The sequence below is a fragment of the Hemicordylus capensis genome, chromosome 3 (assembly GCF_027244095.1).
Source record: "Hemicordylus capensis ecotype Gifberg chromosome 3, rHemCap1.1.pri, whole genome shotgun sequence".
Lineage (NCBI taxonomy): Eukaryota > Metazoa > Chordata > Lepidosauria > Squamata > Cordylidae > Hemicordylus > Hemicordylus capensis.
In genome coordinates, this window is record NC_069659.1 from 155,519,923 (window position 1) to 155,527,663 (window position 7,741).

Consider the following 7,741-nt stretch of genomic DNA (forward strand, 5'->3'; position numbering starts at 1 on the left):
GTTCCCCAGTTTGTCAGCACATTATGCAAGCTTTCCAGAACCTGGCAGATGTAGGTGTTCCCCTTGCAGTTGAGAAGACTGAGGGTCCCACCCCCATTCTTTCTTTCTTGTGCATTGAAATTGATTCCATTCAGGAATGCTTTTGTTTGCTTTGTGAAAAGGTCAAGGACTTAGTACTCCACCTGCAGAATTCTTTAGGATCTAAAAAGACTAGAAGTGTGAGCACTGTAAGATATTCTCCTCAGGGAATGGAGCCGCTCTGGGAAGAGCAGGAGGTTTCAAGTTCCCTCCCCGGCTTCTCCAAGATAGGCCTGAGAGAGATTCCTGCCTGCAACGTTGGAGAAGCCGCTGCCAGTCTGTGAAGACAATACTGGACTAGATAGACCAATGTCTGACTCAGTATATGGCAGCTTCCTATGTTCCTATGTTCCTATGACTACCTTGAAGGTAGTCCCTGACTGAGCACCTTAACTTCTGCTGTGTGTTCACACCTAGTTGGACCTTTTTCCGACGATTTTGAGTCACTATTTTGGATATTAGGGCCCTTCATCATCATCTTCACATCACTAGTGCTTTTAGGGAGAAACTCTTGGTTTAGCTGCAGTTTCTTCGTGAGTTTAATGGAGTTTCATTATGGAGGGTGGAGCTATTGCTAGAGGCTGAGTAGCAAGTCCATTCTGCAACAACTAGTGCTCATGGATTTGGCTTGTACTTTTGGAGACGGTGGTGCACTACCTTATGGCTCTCTGATTGGGTTGAGGGTGGGGCTGACACGTGACCTTACCTTTTGGGAATTTTTTCCAATTGTGCTGGCAGTGCACATTTGGGCACATGACCTTACCTATTGTATGGTACACTTTTGGTGCGAAAATAAGGCTACAGTTCATGTTATCAACACCTTTCATCCCAGAATTTTATGGTCATGCAATTAGTGCATATAGTCACACTCTGATGCCTATAGTTTAACATCTTGTTTTGGGCTCACCATGTACCAGGAGTAGACGATAACATAGCTGTCTTGGATGCAGGTTGAGTGATTCTGCCACCTTGTCCCAGATTCTGCTCTCATGGCCAATGTGTTGCTTGATGAACTGTAGAAAATAGGAGGTTTGAGGCTGACAGGCCATAAAGCTATCCCTTAGACCCAGCACCAGAGTTCATTATCATGCGGCTAATAGTGAGTTTAGGCAGTTTAGGCACAACTTGGAACTGGATGATTTGTGTCCTATACCAGTAGAACACCTGATGCATTATTGTGTGTTTCTTTGCGCTAAAGGTTTGGCACCACTTTCTTTCATGGGGCGGCTGTCTGCTCTTTCCTTCATTGCCCAAAAGAGCAGGTTTGGGGACAACATGTGCAACTTTAGAATAAAGTGCATGCTTGAGGGCTGGGGTAGGGACTCTCCCTAAGCAGGTGATAGTAGATGGCCCATTTCCCCGCAGATCCTTTCCTGGGTGATGGGCCAGTTCAGCACTCTCTGTTCTTCCATTTATTAGATCCTACTTTTTCAGGCAGCTACACTGTTGGCATTTTTTTGTGCCCTCTCCATCAGTGAGTTGGTAGCTTCTTCTCAGCGGGATGCATCTGGTAGGGCTTTAGTAGGAAGGATGTATAGGTTTCTGATTCTCATATACGGGTTCATCTGCGTATCTCTAAGACTGATCAAAGGTGCAAGGGTTTGGTTTTTCAGCTAGCATGCAATGCTGACCCTGTGCTCTGCCCTGTTCATGCCATGCATAATTAAGCAGGCACACAGAGATGCCCCATGCCCATCCACATGCAGATGCTGCCCCACTTACCCATTATCCGTTTGGGGCATTGACTAGGTCTGCTTTGAATGCGGAACTGTATTGAATGCCGTTCCTTTGGCACTCACTCTTTTAGGATTGGTGCTGCTTCCACTGCAGCTGCTGCAGGTCTGCCCTCCTCTTCCATTCAGCGGATTGGGTGGTGGCACTTTTCTGTCTACCATTGCTATGTCTGACCTTTCAAGAAGTCAATGGGGTAGTTTCAATTTTTAATACTTTTCTTTTGCAGATGTCATTGGGCACCAAGGCATTGTTCGTGTCCTGATCTTTGGACACAGTTTTGTGTTCAGTCACAGCCCTCGCTCCACCAATCAATTGGGGGAATCAATTGGGTTGTGGGGGGGGGCGGCACAGGTGGAGTGGCTTGGGTGGCATGTTGCCCCTGATGTTTCACCACTTCAATTCCCGCCCATCTCCATAGGTTCTTTTGCTTCACCTGGGTGGTAATGATCTGCAACTCTTGAAGGGCAAGGCTCTTATCTTACAAGCCACTGTCGACCTATTGGACCATTGGCCACAGTTGTTAACTGTTTGGTCCTGTTTGGTTCCCGGACAGTGTTGGAGGGGTGATGGCAAACCTCATTCTCTTGATCAGGCCCGTAAGAAAGTCAACCAGGATTTGGGCAAGGTAGTACATTTGCTTGGAGGGATGGTTATCCCTTATGGGGATATTAGGCATAGTAGTGTGTACTTGTACAGAGAGAACGGTGTTCGTCTATCTGAACTGGGCAATGACATATATTTTAAGGGATCTGCAGCAAAGCTTGTGTGAAGCTGTTTTCCGCATTTGAGGGAAAGAGAACTAAACTGAGGTTTGTCCCCTTTTATTGGCCAGTGATTGCAGGCTTTGGAGGTTAAGATCTTGATTGGTGTTCAGCCATAGGCATCTTTCGGGTGATTGGTGGTTTCGTGGAACAGCCCAGGGTTGTCTGGGAATGGAAGATCTTAGGGTGTCATTCAGCTCACCCACTCAGAACATTAGGACTTGGGGAATGGTGACCCTGGCGGCTGCCTTCCTGACACAGTAAACTGTGTAGCTTGGTGGGGTTATGCTGAGAGTTCAGATGGTGTTTGCCAAGCCTGGCTGCTTTGCCCAAAAGTGAGGGGAGGACAGCCCTCTCTAGTAGGCTGTTCCTACCTGTAAAGGGGGTGGGGATGGATTTGTACTCACTCTAGATCATGTATGTTTTGTTGATACCTGTTGCAGACATCTACCCAGTTTATAGTTAATAAAAGTAGCCCTAGTTTTCATCCATACATGTGTGCCCTGTCTTCCTTTGGGGATCTGAGTGCAAAGATATATTGGCTGTCAAGTTGCTAACTCACAGTTGTAAACTTACATGTTTCTACTTGTATTCCGTCCCGGAATTGGCAGTGTTTTCATTTGATAACATTTCCTTTAAATAACCCAGGAAGATATCTACATCCTCTTTAAATTGGTATAATCAAATAAATTGAGTACCTATTTCTAAAGGCCAACTGAAGATCTTGCTAAATAATTAGGTGTACTATGTACATCTAGCATGGGCAGAGAAGTAATTTTCTTGTTATCCTGTAGAGAACATGAATAGAACAAGTAAGTCTAAGGTTGCCCTTCTTATCTCTGTCTCAGAGCTATAAGTAAGTTAAGTTGTACATTTATATGGTTTGTTCTAATAGATTGAATTGGCCTTTACATTCCCACAGAACTACCAACTTCAAATATAGGTATTGATTTTACATATAAGGAGGATGGTTTGAATATAGATGCAGAAGCAGTGGCTTGGTTTCTAACTTTTGTCCTGCTGATTGAACACAATTCATTTGGTGGAAGAGGGCTTTCCCATCTTCCGCTTCTCTCCACAGCTTCTCTGATAATTTGCTCCTGAGAGTTCGAGGGACCAGGATGGGTTGGGGGGCTGCAGCAGGACAGAGGGGCAGGATTAGCAAAGCCTATCCTCTCATGTGAACAGAATGAAATCCATTGCTGCATGAGCAGTTTCCAAACCATTATAAACTGCCTTCAGCTTGCATCATTTGAGATTCTGAAATGAGTTAGTAGGAATGTGCACTGGTGTCATATAAAATGGAAAGTTTAACCAAATTGGGACCATTTGGTCCAAATTTCATTTCTCACAGAATAACTACCGAGCTCAGCTGAGCATTCTGGCTATATTCATTTTAATAACATTGGAGACAAGAGTGCTGACCTTAAACTGGGGGGAAAATGGCAGGGTTTTTTCAGCTCTTAGTGACCACATAGATATAGCTTCTTCAGAATGATCTGTCTTCAACTTGGCCTTTAGGTCTCTCAGTGGTCAGTTCATTGCTGTCGTAATCAAATCCATCTGCCTTGCCGCTGGTCATCCTCTTCTTCTCTTTCCTTCAACTTTCCCCAGTATTATAGACTTCTCAAGGGAGAATTTTATTTAGAGTTTTTGTTATCTAACTTATGCTAAGAGATCACTTTCAATGTGGCTAGGTTTTGCTACATTGTTTGTATTTCACGCTCGAGTCTTATGTAACGTTTTTTGCTCTATTGTCTGGTCTATGATCATAATAAAGTTTATTCTACATTCTCAAGAGAGCTAGGTCTTCGCATAATGTGTCCGAAGTATGATAGTTTGAGCCTGGTCATTTGTGCTTTGAGAGAAAATTCTGGATTGATTTGTTATATGACCCATTCATTTGTTTTCCTGGCTGTCAATGGTCTCCTCAAATGTCTTCTTCAGCACCAAAGTTCAAAAGAATCAATACTTTTACTATCTTGCTTCTTCAAAGTACAGCTTTCGTATCCATAGAGTGTCATAGGAAAAACCATTGTCTGAATGATTCTAATCTTTGTAGGTATAGACACGTAACGGCATCTAAATATCCTTTCCAAGGCCTTCATTGCAACCCTACCAAGTGCTAGTCTGTGGCATATTTCTTGACTGCTGGGTCCTTTACTGTTGATGGTTGATCCTAAAAGGCAGAAACTATCCAACACTTCAGTGTCTTCATTATCACCCGTTGTCATTAGTTTAGTCTTTTTTACATTTAGTCGTAGTCCCATGTTTTCACTGTGCTCCTTGACTTTAATTACTAGAGCTTGCAGATCATCCACATTCTCAGCAATCAGAGTGGTGTCATCAGCATAGTGCAGGTAATTGATGTTTCTTCCTCCAACTTTAAAAGCACACCCATCTTCTTCCTATCCAGCTTCTCTCAGTATATGTTCAGCATATAAGTTGAATAGATAAATAGAAAGTAGACAGCCTTGTCTTACTCCTTTGTCGATCTGGAAACAGTCTGTTTCATCATGTTACGTCTGGACTGTGGCTTTCTGTCCTGTTTATAGGTTTCTGATGAAAACAATGAGATGTTCTGAGACACCCATTTTCCTAAGGATATTCCACAACTTGTCATGGTTGACACAATTGAAGGCTTTTATGTAGTCAATAAAGCACATATTGACTTCTTTCTGTTATTCTTTGGCTTTTTCAATTATCCTGCATGCATCAGCAATAGTGTCTCTTGTTCCTCAGCCTTTTCTGAAACCAGCTTGAACATCCGGCATTTGCCTTTCCATGTTGGACTCTAGTCTGCATTGGATGATCCTGAGCATTATTTTGCTAACATGTGAAATTAAGGATATTGTGCGATGGTTTGCTCAGTCTGATAGGTCTTCTTTCTTTGGTATGGGTATGTAGACTGACCTCTTCCAATTTGTTGTCTACTGTGTCATTCTCCAGATTTGCTAGCATTGTTTGGTTAGAGCCTTGACTGATTCTCCTTATGTTGCTTGCCATATTTCTGTAGCTATTCCAACAATTCCTGTAGCCTTCTGACTTGTTAGTGACTGGAATGCTGATCTAACTTCATCTTCCCATACTAGAGGTACTTGCAAGTAGGGAATATCTTCTAGAGTATCTGGGATGTTGACGTCCCTGCTGTACAGATTTTCAGTATACTCCTTCCATCTCTGTTTGATCTTCTCTGAATCAGTTACTATCTGTCCATTTGGCATCCCTTTACATACCAATTTGAGGTTGTAACCTCCTTCTGAGTTCAAGGATCTTTTGGAAAGCTTTCCTTGTTTTTCTATTTCTATTTCTGTCCTCAAGTTCTTTACAGATGCTGTTGTAGTACTGTTCCTTGTCTCTTCTAACAGCTTTCTGAAATTCCCTATTAAGTTCCTTCCTGAGGTCTTTCTCTTTCTTGACTTCTGGCTTTTCTCCTCTTCTTGGCAATTCCTACCATCTGTTCTGATATCCATTTTGTTTTCTTCTGTTTCTTGATCTTTGGTTGTCTCTTTTCACATTCGTCCTTAACAACTTCTTTGATTTCATTCCACAGTTCCTCTGGTTCCCTATCAATGAGGTTCAGAACTTCAAAACCGTTCCTGATGTTCTCCTTGGAAATGGTGGGTACATTCTCAAGATCATATTGTGGAAACTGGATAGCTTTGTTTTTCTGCTTTAGCTTGACTTGGAACATGCACATGAACAGTTTGTGTTCTGTTCTACAATCGGCCCCCAGGCACTGAGCTCTTCCACCTCCTTGCACCAATAATGTAATCAGTTTGATTTCTGTGTACCCCATCTGGTGATGTCCATGTGTCTAGGCGCCGCTTTGGTTGTTTGAAGAATGTGTTAGCAATAAAGAGATCATTGGCTTGGCAGAAACTAATAAGTTGTTCTCCTGACTCCTGCTTCATTTCTGTTTCTTAGGCCATACAGTCCGACTGTGTTTTCCTCCTTACCATTTCCAACTTTGGCATTCCAGTCTCCAACCACCACCAGCACATATTACTTGCATGTTCTGTCAATTTCAGACTGAACTTGAGCATAAAACTCATCAATTTCCTATTCTTCTGCATCAGTTGTTGGGGCAAAGACTAGAAAAACTGTTATGTTAAAGGGTTGTCCATGAAATCTAATTGATATTAGTTGGTCACTGACCACCTTGTACCCAAGTAATTGCTATATCCTTCCTGACTATGAAAGCAGCACCGTTCCTTTGTTTTTTGTGTCCTGGGTAGTAAAAGGTATGATTTTCTGACTGAAAGTGTCCTATTCCAGTCCATTTTAATTCACTGATGCCCACGATGTCAATCTGTAGTAGATTCATTTTATCTTTCACTGTGTCGAGCTTTCTCATATTCACGCTTCTTGCGTTCCATGTTCCCATTGTATTCTGACTTTGCAGCTTTGGATTTTCTTTTCCCACATTGCAATATCAGCGGCTAGACGTCCAAAAGACTATAATCTATCCACTCCATAAATGCCATCAGTACGCTGAGAAATCCTCAGCTCTTCCTCAGTAGCATGTTGAGTAGTATCAGACCTAAGGGGCCAATCATCTGGCACTACATCAACAATCATTGTATTTTGTCTGTCCATGTGGTTTGCTTGGTAAAATGCGGGAGTGGTTTATCATTGCCTTCTCCTTTTGGGCCATTTCTGGACTGTATTTGAAATGTGTACTTTTTTGTGTTGGGATGGACAGATTCACTTTTACTGTGTGCTTGCAGTGTTTTTCAAGACAGTGTTGCCAAATGTGCTCACATCCATAGGGAACAATGGGGAAACTCAAAACACCCCATTGTTCCCCATGAGTAGCTCCTGGGGACATCATGGGTTGTGTGGTATGGCATGATGGGTGCTACCTACCATCCAACCCCAAAAGGAAACAGGCAAGTGAGAGATCTTTAATTGTTCCCCCTAGGAAAGCATCCTATGTGGGTTTAGGGGAAAGGTTAAACATTTGTTTAATATCAACCAAGTGCCCATTTCTTTTGTGGGTTGGTTGGTAGGCATCACCCATCATGTCCTACCACCCAACTCAGTTTGGTGCCCTTAGGAGCTACCCAGGGGGAACAATGGGGTGTTTCAAGTTTCCCCATTGTCCCCTATGACCAAATTGCTCAAATCATTTTGAGATTGATTTGGCAAAACCACCGACTTGGCCA